Raw genomic sequence first — 19,477 nt, forward strand, 5'->3', positions numbered from 1 at the left:
GCCGAGCTATTTCAATCGGCAAACGAAATACATATTGGTTTTAGTGTTTTTGGAGTTACTAAAACGGTAATCTTAGGAAATAAAATTCCTAAGCAATTGGCTGAGGCTCTTAAAGTTCCCATCTCTAAAGCAGTTATTCCGCAAGGTAAGGGAAGTTTATTTTGCCTACGCTGTCATACTAGGAGGCATTCCAAGAATCATGAAATGTGGCGAATCGAACAGTTTCAATCGAATAGCACAAACTAAGAAGTGTAAACAAGGTGTACTAAGAAAACACTTTTGATGTAGAACATTGAAAGACCCGCAGCGAAAGAAGTGGTATTCCAGTTGAAGTCTGAAAAAAGAAACGCATAAAATAACATCCATGCAGAGACTGCAAAGCTGTTTCAAACATTTATTGAATCTGATTGCGATACTAGCAGTGCAGATGAGCAGCACCGATCTGAAGATCGTCCGGTTGAGTTCTGGAACATTAAGAACATTAACATTTCTGTGATAAAATTTCCGTACCGCTTAAGGTACACAAGCAATATTTCGATTAACGTCGTTGTCCAACCAACCAGGCAGTTGACCCTCAATACGTTCCACACGTGAATGATGAAATTAGTTTTGTCAGCAAAACATTCCGACCGAGTCATATTTTGATGCACGAAGAACCGATGGATGATGGGATCGCACCAGCTACGCAAACATACACACAACAGACAAGCGGAAGTAATTTAAATTAAGTCATTCTTGCCCCGGTTTCACTGTGTAATACATACGTCGTCGGGGTACATCGGTAGGTAAGTGCATATGTACAACACACGCCCGTTGCGGGTGACATAATGCACACCGCTGCTGCTGCTATCACCGTCTTGCCTGGCTTGACTGCTAGCTCGAGGAGGAATCCCGTGCCGTGCTGGATCGGGTTAAGTCGACTCACGAATTAATTGAGACAATGCAACGCGAGTGTGAGCCCATTCAAAATACAGCAACATCAGTTTGCCAACTGAAAAAAGACCAACAAAATAAATATAAATAAATCAAACAGAAAGATAGCAATGGCGGCCGTTCCACCGTCTATCTCTTGCGATGCCCTTCTAATAATAGCTCACTCGTTTGCAATCTGCGATTTGTCCCAAATCAGTACAAGTCAAGCCAAACCAGTAAAAGTCGATTCGTGCGGCGGGTGAAGAGCGCACCGCTCGCTCGGTATCGCGATGGAATATTCAAGCTTCAAGATGGTGTGTAGTAAGTGTTGGGAAGCCATGTTCGATGCCCCCCCCCTCTCGGTGCACGATGGTAGTGCCCTCGCGGTCCCAACCGTCGTCGTGTTATCATCACGTTCAATTCACGGTTGGAACGGATCGACCGAGTCTTTTTGTTGTTGTTGTTATTGCTGCTGCTGCTAGTTTATTTTCTTTATAGCCAATTTTGCGTGAGGTTCGATCGTTGCTCCCGGTCTATTTTCCCGGGAGGTTATTTGCGGTTTTATGTATTTATAGTCTTATTGAACACAATTGCTGGTTTTTTCCACCCTGGCGGAAAATCTGGCTGAAGGGAGGGTTTGTCGTGAAGAGCTGGTCGAACATATTGTCATTATATAGGCTGATGGTTTAGATTAATTTGGCTGAAATTCATCAGTTTAGTTTGGGTTTGGAGGTTAACAGTGAGGTATTAGGAGATCTTAAGGTATATTTTAAATGCCACAAAAATTATTTTCGACAATGTTCGCCCATTACACCGGTCAAAACATATTTGGAAAATAATGGCTGAAAAGTTCTATCCCATCTATCATATTCACCAGGCCTGGCCATTTGTTTTATTCGGTGCAAGGCATTCTCACTGGTATACGCTTTACTTCTGAATAAGCTATAAAACTGGCTTAATTTATTCTTAGTCTCGTCTTTTTCCGACGCATTTTCTGCATGACATATGGGAAAAATAGCCGCTAGCAATAGACAATACATTGGAAATTGCGGGAAATTCACCGTCGGTCAAACTATGCTATGATATGCTGGCAACGGATAATACGTTCGATAACATGTGTAGTCGTTAATTCATTCAAATAAACCTCATAAGTTTTCAATCTATAGAGTAGGGCGGGGCACACATGCGATGTTTGAAGTTGTCATCCATTTTCGTGAGATATAAAGAAGGACAACAACAAAATATATTTTATAGTGATTCAGTAACTCAATGTCTCCACATTCAACTATAAATCATCTGGAATAATAGTGTTATACAAAATAAATTCTTCTTTCTTCTGATCAAGTGCCGATTCTCACTTTTACCCCACTAGCCGGACAAAAGTGCGAATACCGCGCCGCGGGGCAAAAGTGCGAAGTTTAATTGCATGGAATTAGTACAGTAGTAGCTAACAAAACCATAATATCTTCAATCTGCGATGTGTTTTGGTAAGGAATATTCTTAATTTGCACCTTCCCTATTTTCCGCTGGCGTACTGCAACCTCCACCAGATCGAAACTTTACCAAACGTTTTTGTTGTTTCTCCAGCGTATAGACACTGTTTTCCTTAAGGGATTCCATGGATCGAACCAGCTGTAATCGGAGCATTTGAAATTGAAGATAAATTTGAATTTGAAAATACTTTACTTTTAACTCAAAACTGTTATTTTCTTGATTCAAATAGAATTTCGTTTTGAAACAAAAATATTTTTAGGTTATAAAAATTTCGTTTGAAACAAACTGGAGTTTTTTCGCCTCGTGATAGAAACGAAGCCTTTCCCCGAACACCCGCGTTGAGAATCGTGGCTAAAACGCTGACAGACGAACAGCGTCGCGCGCTGTACCTTATAAGTCGCAAGAACTTGCATAGTGTCGTCCCGTCAGTAAAATGAGTTAGATTCTCGATCCATGAATCGCACGTTTACCCCGTCAGTAAATCGAACTTTTGCCCTGCTAGGCGTTTGACGGGGTTTGATCAAATTACGGAAAAGCGATGTATATTTTGTCCATTCTTCTCACCGCAAATTCAACAGAGATATTTGAGTGATGTAAAACGCTGCTACAATTTGTCAACAAGTAATATCCTCCTGTTGATATCGCATTTGGCGTATAAGGAAATATTACATCAAAACCGTTCTAAAATAACATTTACCCATAACTCAGCAACTATGCTTCGTAAACAACAAATGTTTACGATAGATTTAAGCTGCGAAAGTACTCACTTATTCATGCCAGTGTAGTCAATTTACTCGGAATTCGCACTGATAAATCATTGAATCGCACTTTTACCCCTCCTTACTCTATATATAAAAGTGAGCGTGAGTATGTTTGTATGTATGTTCCACCGTAACTCCAGAACACCTTGACCGATCTACACTAAACTTGACACACATATTCCTTGATATGAAGGATTCCACCACGCACCATATAAAGATTTTTTGACAACAGCTAGGGCCCTCGCTGAGGCTGTTTGCAGTAGGAATAATATCAAAAATATCAAATATCAAACTCCCGGATCCTCTCCTCCACTCTTCGCTTCCCTCTCACTCCTACATAAACGATCCGCAGCTAATGTCATTCTCGTTAGTGACGAAACCGCAAATTACTTCATAAGGGAATCAGCTCTGGGGGGCTGATAAAAGGGCGGGGGTTGTAACAGGGGGAAGGCCATAACTCCGAAATGCCTGGACGGTTCTTCATCAAATTTGGCACACACTTCCATGGCGTAAGGGAATCAGAACTCAGGGGGTTGACAAAAGAGGGGGGGGGCATAACAAGGGAGAGGCCATAACTCCGAAATGCCTGGACAATTCTTTATCAAATTTGGCACAAATGTTCCCTAATGTCAAATTAGGGAATCAGCACTGGGATGACAAATAATTGTTAGGGGGAATCCCTAACCAAGGGGGGATATATCTAAATAAGCAAACTTTCTCCTGACTTTGAGAAAAGAGGGGAATTCCACCGAGGAGCAATATATGGCAAATAAACCTTCGTTTCGTTTCCATTATAGCGATTTTCATTGAGCAAACCGACGCATAATTAGCTACGTGACAGAAGAGGGAGCTGACTGGGAAGGAACCGACATGTAGGGGGACGAGGAGCGTGAATATGAATGCATGTTCCGCCATAGCTCCGGAACTTCTGAACTGTTCTTCATCAAACGTCGTTTGTCAAAAACATGTTTTTTGGCATAAAAGAATTAGCACAGGGAGGTTGACAAAAGAGGGAGACGGTCTCTTACAAGGGGAGAGAAAGGTTCAAATGGGTAAAGGGGTGCGTTTCTCTTGCATTTGTAACGGTAGCAGTTGTACAAGTTGTTTTATTTCTGAAAGGCGGAATGGGGTGGCCATTAAAAAGGGGGAGGTTCAAAAACGTAAAAAAGGCTTTGTGTCGATTTATTGTGTGATTACCAAGAAAGAAGACAGATTTACAAGTTGTTTGGGGAAGAACGTGAGAGGAACTGACAAAGGGAGTAGACATATTCAAATGATAAAAAAAGGTTTTGTTTCTTGCATTATGAGAGTTTTCGTTACAAAAACAGATGTGCAAGTGATTTAGTGACAAAGGTGTCCCGAGTGAGATCGGGCAATCAGCTAGTGTAAGATAAGAGAGCGCTTGAATGTATTTTGAATCTCAAATTGGTTTGGCAGGAGTTAGAAAGGCTATATTCTAACTAAATATTCAATCCTAATACGTTCGTTCGTTGTAATCCTTATAAAATCTATTTCTTTTGGAGAACAAGTTTGAGCCTAATCCAGTGAAATTTAAAGATGTAGATTTATATATTGAATAAATTAGGGTAAATACCTTTTATCTGGTTGAAACATAAAGTAACAAAAATAAGGCGCCAACAAATATCTTCACAAATACGCAGATTTCAAGACGGCTTGATAAATTTTTTTCGAAATTTTTTCCTAGTTGATTTGTGGGTTCAAACTCCAATTTCTGGTAATCTATAGTTGAGCGGTTTCCAAGGTTTCAAAAAACTAAGTCAAGTCATCTTTAAAACGTGATTTGGTGATAGATGAACCAGACAAATGCACAGTGAACCAGAAAACCAAATTAGGAGGAATCAATTGTTTGTTTACTCGTAGTCGATGATTTTAGACTCTTTACGTGTGAGCAACAAAATCTTAATTTAGGATGCCGCTTTTTTGAGCTATTTTAGGATGACTTATAAATCAACCAAGATCCAGAAATTATCTTCAAAACAAAATAAGACAGAAGGATATTCACTCAACTTTAAAGCTTAAATTATTTTGAGTAATATTGCAGAAGACAGAATCCCTCTATCTCGAATCGTTTCTATATTTTTCCTGAATAGCGTCACTCTCGTGTTTTGCGATTTTCTCTGTAACTTTTATTTTGAATTTCTCGCAAAACACATTAAATTTTGTATTAAAAATAAGCCGTTTGGAACGTTAGTATCTTGGAAAGCTGGAAGCAAGTTAATTATGTATGAAAGAACGTAGTTTTCTGTGTATCAATAAATTCGACAGGGGATTTTTGTCTATTACAAATAAATCAGCTTTGAAAATACAGGGTTTTAATATATTTAAATGAACGTGTTGCGGCATACTCCGGAACGCCTTGACTGTTCTTCATCAAACCTGGCGTAGATATTTGTTGACATAAATGAATCAGCACGGGGGATTAACAGAAGAAGAGATGACCCCAGAAAAGAGCGAGAGGTCCAAATTAGTGACTGCGATTCTCTTGCATTAGGACCGATAGAACTCGTATGAGTCCCATATAACTCCAGTAGCGCTGGCGGCCGACCAAAAGTAAATAAATATAAAAAAAACTTGCATGAGTGTTCCAAATCTAAAAGAAAAGTAAAACTCAACCTCATGTTAGTTGACTTGACCTTTTTAATGAGGGTATGTATTATTGTTTTATAACGGCAGTCTTTCTAGTAAACGGAGGGAATGGTAGAAGAAAGTAATGAAATCAAATGTTTTTTATTGTACCCTAGAATAGAATAATATGTTAAGGAGAAAAAACGAAAAATTAGGTAGAGTAAAATCATTGAAGCAACACTTACTAGTTTCATAGTTCATTTCCTTTTACCAAGCCAAGGGATCCGCGGGTTGAAGCTGGTTAGTGTATCACATCTTTAAATACATATCCTCGCTAACGGACTTGAGTTATTTTTAGACACAAATTGTATCTCATCCCTGCCTGTTGTAATCAACTAGCGAACGAGAAGTTTAACTAGTTTTCTACCAGCGATGGGGATTATCGCGACTCGGACCACCCCACTCTTACGCGAGCGAGTGTGAGAATCATAGCATCTAACGCTTACTCCACTGATGCAAGCCTCGGACAAACAACCCCTGGTATTGTGTGCATACATTCTGCTAACTACACACTCGCGAGTGTGCAGCCTCGTAGCATCTTTCTGCACAGCCTACTCATGAAGCCGTCGCTCTCGTCTGTCAATGCTCGAGGGGCACACTAGGAGGTATGGATAGAGATTTTGCTTTACTTCTTTTCTTCTTCATCTTACGCTCTTGGGTATGAGTACGGGCATTCGCAAGCGATAAAATATCAACAGCTGGGTTGCAATGGCAGGCGAGAGCGACGATCGCGGCTGATAACTAAATGCTTGTGCATGTGTGTTCGTTAGAACGAGATCGCGCGTGCGAGAAAATTCAGTTTGTAAATTCTCAAAATGCAAGGAACAAAGCATAGACTAAAATCATTGACTACTGAGTAAACAACTTATTCCTCCTAGTTTGGCTTTCTAGACCACAATGCAATGGTGTCTATACCACTAAATATTGATGAAAATGTTATTCAGTGTGTTGAAATACACATTTTCTGTGAAGACTTGAAATTTGGTTTTTTATAGATACAGTAGTAGTTGTAGCAGTAATCGTCTCCGCTTCAAACAGTCGTCTCCATACAACTCGACTTGGAGTCACTCGTGGCCAATTTCCCAGTCGTCTCAGAAGTCGTAAATCACTTTCTTCCTGGTCGAGCCATCTTGCACATTGAGCCCCTTTGTTCATGGTGCCGTTGGGGTTGTTGAAGAGAACTGTTTTCGTCGCACTGTCGTTCGGTATCCTTACGACGTGTTCGGCCCACCGTAGCATTCCGACTTTCGCCAGAAGTACGATAAGAATCTCTCCAAGCAGTGCCTGTAGCTGTTGATTCATACGCCACTGCCACTCTCCGCTTTCAGTTTGTATTCCACCAAATATCGTCCGCAGTACCTGTTCTCCGTAAGCAGCATCACAGCCTCAAGTCCATAAAGAACTAATGGTCTGATGAGGGTTTTTTACAATGTCAGTTTCGTACGACGGCGTATGCTTCTTGATCGTAGCGTTTTGCGAAGAGTAAATTAGGCTCGTTTTCGCGCTTGAATGCGCCGCTGGATCTCCTTTTCCTGTTATGCATTTTGTCCTTGACGGATTTATTTGTAGCCCAAACCTCCTAGACTCCGCTTTTAGTCTGGCGTAGATCGCCCTGCCGTCTAGGGTACAATAACTCGATCCAAGGTAGCTCTAATCTGTTCTGATCGCGTCAGGTTATCCGGAAAACCGTGTTCGTGTATTATCTGCCATAGCTAGTCTCGATCGACTGTATTGTATGCTGCAGGGTGGCAACTCAACCAGGAAAAGACCAGGAATTTTATTTCACCAGGAAAAACTGGGAAAAAACCAGGAATTTTCATCCAAAACCAGGAAAAAGTTCTGTTGCTTGCTGACGATATAATTACTTATGCGTCCATGTCCGCTAGTTCGACAGAATAAAATGTTTGATTTCCCAAATAATGACAGCAATCTGCCATGGCCTTGATCTGTCGCCAGGAGCGTTTCGAATCAATAGTCTGAATACAGTCGACTAGACTACACCGCCAATAGCGTCTAGATCTGGCTATTCTGTGTTGTCCCTGCGGGTTCCAGTTGACTGTCTTTCTGTAGATTTCGTTCTCCTCAAAACATGTCAGATCCTGGCAACGATTGACGAAGACCTGCGGTTGTGTCCGTTGAAATACATCAGATCGCGCAGACAATAGAACGGATTTCACGTTCAAATTGAAAATTCGTGTTATGGTCGATAAAATGATCTGATTTGAGCGCCAAACATTTCCAAGATCCAAAAATCACCGCTGGACTGGTTCATGTTTCTATATCAGTCTTGGTACCACCGCCTAAGGTTATTTGCTACCAGGATATAAAAAATCTGCCACCTCAAGGGATTGTTGATGTTCACTCCCACTGAGTCAATGTTTGCGACATTGACTATGAGACCTGTTGCCTTAGAGTTATCGCAGAGACCATCAAGTTTTCCATGCACATCATATTGCATTTGAGAGAGCAAGATAATATCGTCGGCCAAATTGAGGTCAAATAATTGCTCATTTGTCAAAGGGTTCCAGGGCAGTCCTCGGTTAAGTTTACTGTCAATGGCTCCAATTAAAATTTCGTCAGTAATGACGAGCTTCAGTTGCGGTGAAAGTATGTAACCCTGTCTCACTCCTGCAGCAACTCGGCAGGAGGCCTCATAATGAGCGTCGATAAGATAGACTAGCTTACCAGGAACTCTTCTACGCCTTAGTGCGCCCCAGATATTTTCGTGATTTAGTCAGTCGAATGCTTTTATTGAAATCAACAAGCACTAGAAGGAGACAGCCTTGGATTTCGATGATTTACTCGAATATTATATTAACCCTCGTGGTCCGATCCACACATGATCGGCCGGCACAGAATCCAGCTTGCTTAAATGAGTTTACCCGTAAATTGGTTGATAGCTAAAAGTTGGTTAAAACTACTTAAAATGCCCTTAAAGTGTACAAACTCAGATTTTGAGTAGTTCTTCAACCACAAAATTGGTAGTAGGTACTTAAGAGTGCGTTATTTATTACAGAGAATAATTCAATTATTGGTAGCAAGTAGCCAAATTGGTTAAAGTGTTACCCAAAATTTGAGTTTGTACACTTTAAGGGCATAATGATAGTTTCAACTAAGTTTTAGCTAAATCTGACCTATTTACAGGTAGTATCATTTTAGAGTGCACTAACGAAGAGTAGTATCGTTTTTTTCTGGATTCGATTGAGGATCATCTTTTAAAGTACTTTATGAGTGATACAGTGCACCATGATACCGCCCTAGTTCCCACATTCAGATAGGTTCCATCAGTATCGGCGATTAGACCGGCAAACCCTTGGTGATGACTAGAGAAAAATGTTTAAAAATCTCAATTCTTGGCTGTAAACAACACAAGTGGCTATTCAGAATATATTTGCATGATTTCCATTGTTTCCTATTCTCTTTTATTTAAATGCAGAGTGTAGTGCCAAGAAAAAATCGATGAAAGTGCCAAACGACTCGGCTCAGCTTGTGCGCCGATTGTTTACGGAGGCTTCGATCAAATGGGCACTTAGATCTTTTGAACCAATGAAATCTTCAGGTCCGGATGGCATTCTACCCACTTTTTTCACAGAAAATAACTTGAATATCAGGAGACGGCACTTTGTGTTTTCCTTGATATTGAAGGAGCTTTCGATTACACGTCGTCCATTTCAATTATTACGGCTCTTTTTCAAAACGCAATTCACCACACTCAATGTGCTAGATTCAAGCAATACTTCCGAGCAGAGAAATCACAATATCATTGGAACATACGTCGGTCGCGATTTCGGCGATCAAAGGATGTCCATAAGGAGTTCTCTCCCTGATAACCAAGCTGTTATGAGATTATTGCTTAAGCCATCAACGAAGAACTTATCGTCAGAGAAAAGTTGAACGCAGTACTGTCAAGTTGTTTGTTAGGAGCTCTAAGCACCACCATGTTATAATGCTTACAAGACGGGCCCAATATAAACCCCACAAAAACAGTTATTCACTATTCACATGCTATTTCTTCCCATATACTGATTGGTGACAGGCTGAGCTTCAGTAACCGCCTAGATATTACTATTAAGAAAGCATTCCGTTGAAATCAAATACAGGGTTGTAGACTAAACAGTTAAACAGTTTATCTACCCAAATCATGCAGTAGCTAAAAAACTGCTCAGCTTAACTAGTAGTGAACTACGCACAATCACTGGACTCCCAACTGGACGCTATCCCGCTTTTGATCGTTTAGAGAACGTTGATCGTTCGGATGATTCCGGAACCTGCTGCTTTTGTAACTCTGAACTTGAAAGTTCAACGCATCTGCCCTGCAATTACGGAGCTCTTGCTTTATCTAGGCATAACTTCTCTAGGCAAAATTTCTTTCCTAGAGCCCAAGTCCTTAAAGTACGTTGAGTTTATTAACCATGTAGTACCGATCTAAGGCACAAGATTTCAACTATCTAGCTCAACTCCATCAATTGGCATAAGTAGTCCGTAAACTGTGGTAGAGCAATCGGAGCCTACCTCAAAAGATGATCATTAAGACTGTTACAGTGACCTTTTAATCCAAAAAAAGCTTCACTGTTTAATCTGCACAGGGCCTCGCGCGTTGTAACGCTGGTTCCCTTCTTGGTGATTAACCAAGATGCCTTGCATCCACTCCACAGAAAAATCCAGACATTGCTGAAGAGCTGATGCAACATTGGCAGTGACAATACTGGGTAAGCTTTCAGCATCTCGGTTGACATGCAGAATTTTCCTGGTGCTCTGCAAGACATTATATTTTTGAGTGCTGCTTCAATTTGAACTAACAACATCACCTAGGAGCTGATACGGTCGATTTTACGTAGTGTGGGCGTCATGCGCTGATGATTTTGTTGACCTGCGATATTTGAGACTCCGAATAGTTGTCTATTGGCGGTGGCCCTTTCTTCCTCCAATCTTGGATTTCGCCATGTTTGGAATCAGGCAAACAGTTATTTTCATTGTGTATCCGTTTCCATCTCATCAAGGCCGTGTGAGCTCCTTGGACCTCGAATAGTTACAGTATTTGGAGCCACAGGCGGCTATGCCAATTGGGCCAAGTGTCAAAAAGAGGCATTTACTTCGCTGGGCAAGGGTATGTAAAATAATCTGTGGCCACATTCCACAATTTTGAATTTTACCAAATTGAATAGAAAGCTTTCAGTTCGAGCTACAGAATGATCTGAGTAGTTTTAAATCGAAGTGCGAAATTTATTTTTAAATGTGTTAATCGTACTAGATTAAGGTAACTTATAAATGAAACGGGTGATTCCAAGCCTTTTCAGTGCAGCAAATATAAATTTCTATTTTTACTTTTTCGTATTTAGTAAAAAGGGAACAGCTAAATCGATAAATTTTCCAGCATAATATTCCACACAAAAAAAAAACTTTTTTTATTTTTGTAGCTAATTTTAAGCTATATTCACCAACAAGGAATTTTTCCAAAATCGTCCAGGAAAACCGGGAAAAAACCAGGAATTTGAAATCACCAATTGAGTTGCCACCCTGGTATGCTGCTTTGAAATCAATAAAGATGTGATGCGTGAGCACGTTGTACTGCCGACTTTTCTGCAAGATTTGTCGGATGGTGAAAATTTGGTTCGTTTGGTCAAATCTCAATTGTTACAGAGTTATTGAACTTTTCTAGTTTTTAGCTCTGTTTGCCTTAAATTAGCTCTGGTACAAAAACTATGCTTGCTAGCTTAATTCGGATACTTTCATTCGAAAGTTGAGAAAATTTTGTGCTGAAAATTGGTCCTAAACCTCCTACTTCATAATATTTAGTAACCTTTTAGAAGCAAAAAGCTACGAAATAAGCAGTTCTCAAATCGTTTTTATCGAATTTATCCTAAAAATGTGTGATAAAACTGATTGCTTATTGAACAAAAAACAAGCCCTGGTACTGTTCGCCAATCAAAGGCCTATCTCTTTTATCTTCGTTGCAATTTTATTTTAAACGTATTGAATTAGGTGTTGAATTAGTATCGGAAAACTGCAAGAATTCATACATTACGCATAGCACACTAGATTACCGCGTGCGATGAACACAGTTTGACACGTATGAAAACAACAACAATGTTTTTCATAAATTGAGAGTTCGCCTCCACTTTTACTTGCATAATCTTGCAAAACTCAAACATCTTCGGTTTTCTCGTTGGCAACAACGAACACTTCTGGATTTGTGTTAACTTATTTGCATTAGGTAGCCGATGATCAGAAAATCTACAGCCATACTCCTGCTGGCTGCCGTTGCTACATAATTAGCGAAACCATAACATAGGTGAATGTCTGCGAGTGCTTCCGGAAAATACATTTTAATACTGCAATCGTTTTCAGAACCGTCCCAGAGAGACCCGACCCCGAGTCAGTTATTGTTTCGTTATTGTTTTCCATATGAGTCTAACCGTGTCCGGCGCACGCGGTGATCTAGATTACTATGCGTGATGTATGAGTTCGTGCAGTTTTCAGATATTAATTCAACACCTAAAACCACACGTTTAAAATGAAATTGCACTGAAACTAAAAGAGGTAGGCGTTTCACGTCAAAGACCGAAATGTGGAACGGTACTAGAGCTTTAAAACTTGTAAATAATAGCAATCAGTTTTATCGCACCTTTTTAGGAGAAATTTTATAAAAATGCCTTGAGAAACACTTGTTTCAAAGCTTTTTGTTTCTAAAAAATACTAAATTTTATGAAGGAGGAGGTTTAAGAGCAATTTTCAATACAAAATTTTCTCAGCTTTCGAATGAAATGATATCCACTACATTTCTGAATGTATAAGCCTCCCGGAAATGCAAAAAACGACTTCCAAACGATGAACTTCTAAAATATATTCGAAAAAGCGCAGTATATTGAAGGAAGCGATTGGTGCTGCTGGGCAGTGCTATGTTTGAAGAGAAATTTGCATGAAAGAAACGACAATTTATTGTGCCTAAGACAGCATGGTTCAGTACTTTATGAACTTCGTGCTTAGAGGGGCACATATAGTAAACGAACTGTGCTGAGACAGCATTTCGGGTGTTTTACATCAGAGACCCGGTCGGGCTGGTTGCAGTTTATACCAGCTCCCGATTGTGGTGGATCGTGAAATACATAACATTGGCAGCTGCTTTGGATAACATTCTGATACGAGTCATGTGGCCTTGACCATTTTCAGCAGTCATCCCATACAGTCCCTGTGTGTCGGAAGTCCAAGTGCGTTCCGCTTTTCACTCCAGTAAGGCAGTCGAACAACCGAAAAAATTGGCGGGCTCATTTTTCTTTCTTTTGTGATATTCTTTTAACCTACACACGGATGTTGGTACGCCGTTGCGGCACGGAGAAAGCCAAACTAACACTGGACGTAACTTCTTTTGGTGTTTTTTTTCTTCTGCCTGCCTTCTGGTACAGTCGCTTAGGAGCATCTCGAAGCACACCTTTGACGTCCGTTACGTACGCTGGCTTTTCGGTGTTAGAATTTAGAATCGGACGCACGAGGTCGAACTTCAGAAGAAGGGGACTACCAAAATACATCATCCCGTGGCCGTTCGTTTGGCAGAGTAAGTTCGAATGGAAGCGTAAAGGAACTAGAGACTGAATAGTTTAGGTGTGTGTGAGTGTGCGTGTGCCGTTGCAGAAGTAGTAGGTAGCTCTGGCAAACGTACGCTGAGAGACCCCTTACTCGAAAGTTATTGACCTTGGGAAAAGCAATCAAGATGAGGATGAGTTTTTTAATGAGTCTTTTTCTCACAGCTGAATAGAGCCGGGAGTGTTTTGAAGTTGCTGTTCACTTTGGGCCACTTGGACAAAAGTGGTTCTTAACGGGAAGGCTGATCTCACTGTGTTTAGATGAAAATGTTAGATTCGCAAATAAACGTTTGTTTGTTTGCATGTGAGGTGTTGGAGAAATTGCTACTACCGTTTTGTTTTAAATAAACACGATAGTTCTACGGAAAATATAGGGCGAGAATGGTTACGTATGAATTCTGTAACAAGTTGCAGAATGCTCCTACTCTTATGGTGAAATTGCGCGATCGCATGTGCGATGTACACCTCTTTTGGATTTCAATTTTTTATTTTTTTCTACAAGACATAATGTTATCAAGGTCCAAATTCATAATTCGATTTTTGACACTGCGATATGGAACCAGTAATCAGCCTATGGTAGTTGCTCTAAAAATCTCTAAAAAATTTATCCATAGGTTAGAAGAAGTAGTACGCACCACCCCCCGGGGGGGCAGAGTACATTTCACTACCGGATAAATGACGCTTCTGGTAGGGGGAAGCGCGAGGGAGGAACTTGTCGGCTGGGTGAACTCGAACAGCTCGACTACAACAGCAGCGGAGGGAGAGGTCATCTCGAGATAGAACCGTCGCATCATCAGAACAGAACCACTTTACACATGCGCCGCGAAATGTGCTGCTGATGTTGCTGCTGGTGGTGCTGCTGCTGCAGCCAGTCGCGATTTTTCATCCGCTGGCGAATTGACGTCCAGAGGGGGTAGGCGGAAGGGGGCAAAGTTGGGAGGAAGACGACAGATTTAGTACCCGACCGAATGTGGCCGCTGGGATGGTGAATAAGCAGCGCTGGACGGATGGTGGCGTCGGGCGGCGGTGACCAGTTCCTGGGTAAAGCAAGCCGATTTTCGATAGTTTATAGGCTGACGATAGCAGAATGTTGAAATAAGTGCCAGTTTTAGTAGTAATTGGCTTTGGAAAACTCGAGAATTGGGACGTGGAATCGAATAAATATTGTCAGATACGATTTAGGAGCATGAATTAATGTTTATCTATCTTCGGAACGCATTAGCTTTGTATTTTAATCAATGACATAATTTTTTTAAAATACTTGATATTTTGTATGTGTAATTTAATATTTGTCGTTTAAAATTTTCTATTTTGCTGGACCAAGTGAGTTTTCGTTTTTAAAAATAAATTATAATTATGAATTCGTTTTGTGAACAAATTTTGCCCTATTGATTGAGCAAATTGTGTCCTTCTGATTTGTAATATACCATTATTCTGATATTATTAGTTTGTTAATTATTCTGACAGAATCGTATTTCGCCTCCTCAGGCTTCATTAATGTCATTTTCCAGGGCGTTGCTAATTTGCTCGAATCAGAGTCAGATAAATATTTCATGAAAGCAGTAAGTCTCTCTTTCCTCAACGGAAAAATGGATCACCCTTCCGTGAAACATACACATAATTTAAAAAACTATAAATACCCATTAATACCATAAATTTGATTTCTCAACAGCCCATTTGGAAACTAAAACTGGAAAAATATTTCCAGTACATTCCAACAGCGTTCATCGTTGATGTTTCTCTCTTCCTTTGACATTAATAATGAAATGTTTTCATTTTTCAGTCTTTATTCACTGAAAACTGAATTCTTCATTAATAGATAACGATAAATTAATATACATGCATCTTAATTTGAGTGATGGCTTACCTTGGCGGAATTGGGGATGAACGTTGGATTGTTGTCCAGTACGAGAAAGCGATAATTATTGACTTGTATATCAACTATTGTAACGGAAATGCCCATAATACATAAATAAAAATCCTTTTCCTCGTTTGGACGTCCCTTCCCATTTGTTAGCTCTCCCTCTTTTTTCCCAGCCACATGAAAATCTGTTTTTTTTTCGAATATCACTATAAAGAAAGATCTTTTCTTCAGTCTTTTCTCTTATTTTAACTTTTGCCTTTTTACGATGGTCATCCCATCATTATTGTAAAATAAACCATTTTTCCCATATATCCCTCCTTAGTAACCATTTAAAGCTCTAGTACCGTTTTCCAATTTGTTCTTTGACCAAAAACGTAGTCTCGTTGCAATTTAATTTTAAACGTATCATGTTAGGTGTTGAATTACCCAAGTAACAATTTCAGGTTGATCAAACGCTATTATAGCTGATTTTATTCAACCTGTGGCTAAACGATGGCTTAGTTTTAGAGATAAAAACCTTTTTCAGCTCTTAAACAACTGAATTTGGTGATTTTATCAAGCTTCGGGCTTATTAATAGCTGCTTTAGAAGCTGCAATTAAGCTTAATAGAGGTTTTTCTTTTTGTGCGCTTTTAGATAGCCAATTTGCGCAATGCTGTCAATTCTATTATATAACGAGAAATAGTTTTGCAATACTTTCCAGTCGTTCCAATCGTCTCATCAATCTTTATGCAGCCATTAAATAATCTATTGTTAAAATTTAAAAAAAAATGGAACGCGTCATTACCTATTTATTCTGCTATGGAGTCGTAAAGCTTGCTTCATTTAGAATTGGAACAAAGTATTGCTCATTGTGTGGCGCTCTTGGTGGACGGATTCGGAAGTTCTCGGAGCTCACGTGTAGGAATTTTTTTTAACTTCACCTATGTCTTTTTGACATTCCGCAAAACGACCGTATTTTGTAAACAAACAACATGGAAGCCGAAAGAAGGGAAAAACTTGTGTACAGTTATTTGGAAAATCCATTCTGGTCTGCATCTAGGCTAGCTAAACAGTTGAAATTGCCTAGAAATACCGGGTGGCGCGTTATCAAACGGTATGCGGAAACATTGACGACGATTCGGGAGCCTCAAGCTCGGAGTGGACCGGAAACTGCGTGGTAAGCTTTTGAAGACCATCCAGAGGAATCCCAATCTGTTGGATCGTAATTTGGCCAGAAAATTCGGTGCTGCCCATAGTCCCGTGAGGAGAATTCGACTCCGGGAAGGAATCAAGTCATATCGAGCTAGCAAACAGCCAAAGCGAACCATAAAACAGAATAGTGTGGCCAAAATCCGTGCTCGAAAGCTATACGACCGGATGCTACCCAAGTTCGATGGGTGTCTTCTGATGGACAATGAAATCTATGTCAGCATTGCTTTCGGGCAAATGCCAGGTCAAAAATTTTACTTGGCAACGGCTCGGGGGGATGTTCCAAGCAAATTTAAATTTGTTTTTGCCGACAAATTTGCACGACAATTTATGATTTGGCAGGGCACTTGCAGCTGTGGCAGAAAAACGAAAGTTTTCGTTACAAATAAGACAATGACGTCGGAAATGTACCAAAAGGAGTGTCTCCAAAAACGAATTTTGCCGTTCATTTAATCCCACCATCATCCCGTGGCCAGATTTGGCAAGCTGTCATTACAGCAAAGTCGTTCAAAAATGGCATGCAGAGAAAGGGGTCCAGTTTGTTCCGAAAGACCTTAACCCACCCAATTGCCCCCAGTTCCGCCCTATTGAGAAATACTGGGCAATTATGAAGGGGAGACTCAAGGCAAAGAAAAAAGTTGTCAAAGACATCAATCAGATGAAGACGGAGATAGTGTGCGCCGCCTAATGAGCCATATTACAGGAAAAGTTCGAGATGTTCTTCGAAACCGTGACGAACAATTTTATTCGTATTTTTCTTAAAAGTATGAAGAAAATGCTACATTTGTGTAAGAAAAGATCTTGAATTCAATAATAAATACCTAACTGAAATACACGCAATTTTTTTTTGTTCCAATACTATCTGAAGCAAGCTTTATGCTATATTTTTAATTTCGAATAACTTTAATTCATATATGCAAGCTAATTAAAAATGCATGCCTTTTTCGGGCATTGAATCCGCAATATTTTGATCCATAAGTACTTAACGTATGATCCGCCCCGTTTTGCAGGACGGATAGTGAGAAGATCTTCACACCTGAAGCAGTCGATAACATCGGTAACTGACATAAACTTTTGCTGTTAGCCGAATTGCGAAATTATGTGATCTGACAGCATGTATGCTGTGACCCGATTGAAAGCTTGATAGTAGTTTGTAAAGTCACTCTAACACCGTCAAGCAGCTTTAAACAGGGTGGCAACTACCTGGAAAAACCTGGAAAACCTGGAATTGTCAGGGAATTTGAAATTACCTGGAATAATCAGGGAATTTTTAACAAAATCAGGGAATTTTTCAAACAACCCCAATGATCGATTCATTGAGTAGTCAAGAACACTTAGAAATAGATAAATAAGTACGGCACACAAGCGATAGATTGGGTTATCGATAATTAGCTCAGTGTTTTGCAAAGGGCCTTATTCTGCGAGGCAAGTGAAGTGATATAACAAATTTAGTTTGCACTCACTTTGCGCGTTTCGTTTGGCGTTAGTCAATGTCGAATCGAATGACATTGAAGTTTCAGGACGGACATTTTGCGGCATGTGACATAATTCGCAGAACATCGAAGTAAATGCCAGTGGCACCGCAGCGAAATTTGGCTTTCGAGAAAAATGTTGGAGAAATTCCACTGACTCACAGCAGTGCATAAACTTGCCATACAATTGAATGTTAGAAGTTGTAACCGCAATACGGGTGTAGCGACCATACCTTCCACATTACGAATTTTTGGCTCTAGCTTGGACCCGGAAGAGTAAATCCCGATCAATCCATACAAAGTGAAATAAGCTGCGTTGGTCAGAAAGTAGAACAGCCACCAGTGGTAAAGTAAAATTAAAAATTAGCTCAATTAAACTGCTTTTTTGCATGGCTTATGGCTCGGAGAACAAAAATTAAACATATGAACATTTCCGCGTGGCTGGCAGGAAAAGCGCCACGGCGGGTTCGAGAGCTAGCCGCAATGGGCACTAAAACTCCGCTTGCGCCTGAATTTGCGATTAAACTTGCGCGGGAAAAAGAACAGATAAGGAACTTACGGGAGGAGTATAATTTGCTGGTAGGCAGAATAAGAGAAAGTGATTAAAGAATTCGCCTAGGGAAATAGAGTAGGTGGGGAAATTATTCTCAATACCTCGTAGATTGATAAACAATTCAAATACCAATGATCGAAACACATTTTCAGTTAAAAATTCTATCGCAATATGAAACCTAGAATTTTATTAAACACCGGGAAAAACCTGGAAAAATCAGGGAATTTGGTTTTTCGTATCTAGTTGCCACTCTGTTAAAGTAGTTTGAAAGCTGTAAGCCTAATGAAACCTTTAAACAGCCGTAAAACGGTTTGATATTTATGCGGAAGCGGATTGTTTAGCAGAAAAATCTGCTATTAAGCTGGTTTATTAGTTTTTTGGAGACAGTTTGTTTGAAAATCTTAAAGTAGCCTCAACATCGCTTGCTCAAACATCATTTAAGTGCCTACTTTATGCAGCTTTGATTGCTTTAAACCAACCTGTAAACAGCAATTGCTCTTGCAATTCAGCTACCGTTGTTACTTGGGTAGTATTTGTAAACTGTAAGAATTCATACATCACGCATAGCACACTAGATTACTGCGTGCGACTAACACAGTCTGACTCGTTTGAAAAACAACAATTGAGGGTTCGCCTTCACTTTTGCTTACATAATCTTGCAAAACTCAAGCCGCTTTTGTTTACCCGTAGGCAGCAGCTCTTGAGCCTGTAGTGTGCCAAGGATGCATTTTTACCCGGTTCAGCACGTTCCACACCTCCAGGATGACATGGGCCTGTGCCGCAATTTGCCTTGTTCTTGTCTTGAGATCATTTCCCACGATCCGCAAAATTTTATGGTCAATCACTGACACCACTTGCCGATGATGCTCCCCTCGAAGCCTCGTTCTTCTCGGAAGCGTTATCGCAGACGTCCCTGAATTACAATCATTTGTGTAACAAAACGAATATTTCTGCATTTGCGTTCGCTTACTTGCATTAGGTAGCCGACTATCAGAAAATTTACAA

General features: G+C 40.1%; 1 protein-coding gene across 1 annotated transcript in view; it reads left to right on the forward strand.

The window, feature by feature from the left end:
- The window catches only part of LOC128740027 (metastasis-associated protein MTA1), a 140,163-nt gene that overhangs the window by 2,751 nt on the left and 117,935 nt on the right, over positions 1–19,477 (forward strand). The window lies entirely within an intron of this gene.

Source organism: Sabethes cyaneus, chromosome 1 (assembly GCF_943734655.1).
Source record: "Sabethes cyaneus chromosome 1, idSabCyanKW18_F2, whole genome shotgun sequence".
NCBI classification, from domain to species: domain Eukaryota; kingdom Metazoa; phylum Arthropoda; class Insecta; order Diptera; family Culicidae; genus Sabethes; species Sabethes cyaneus.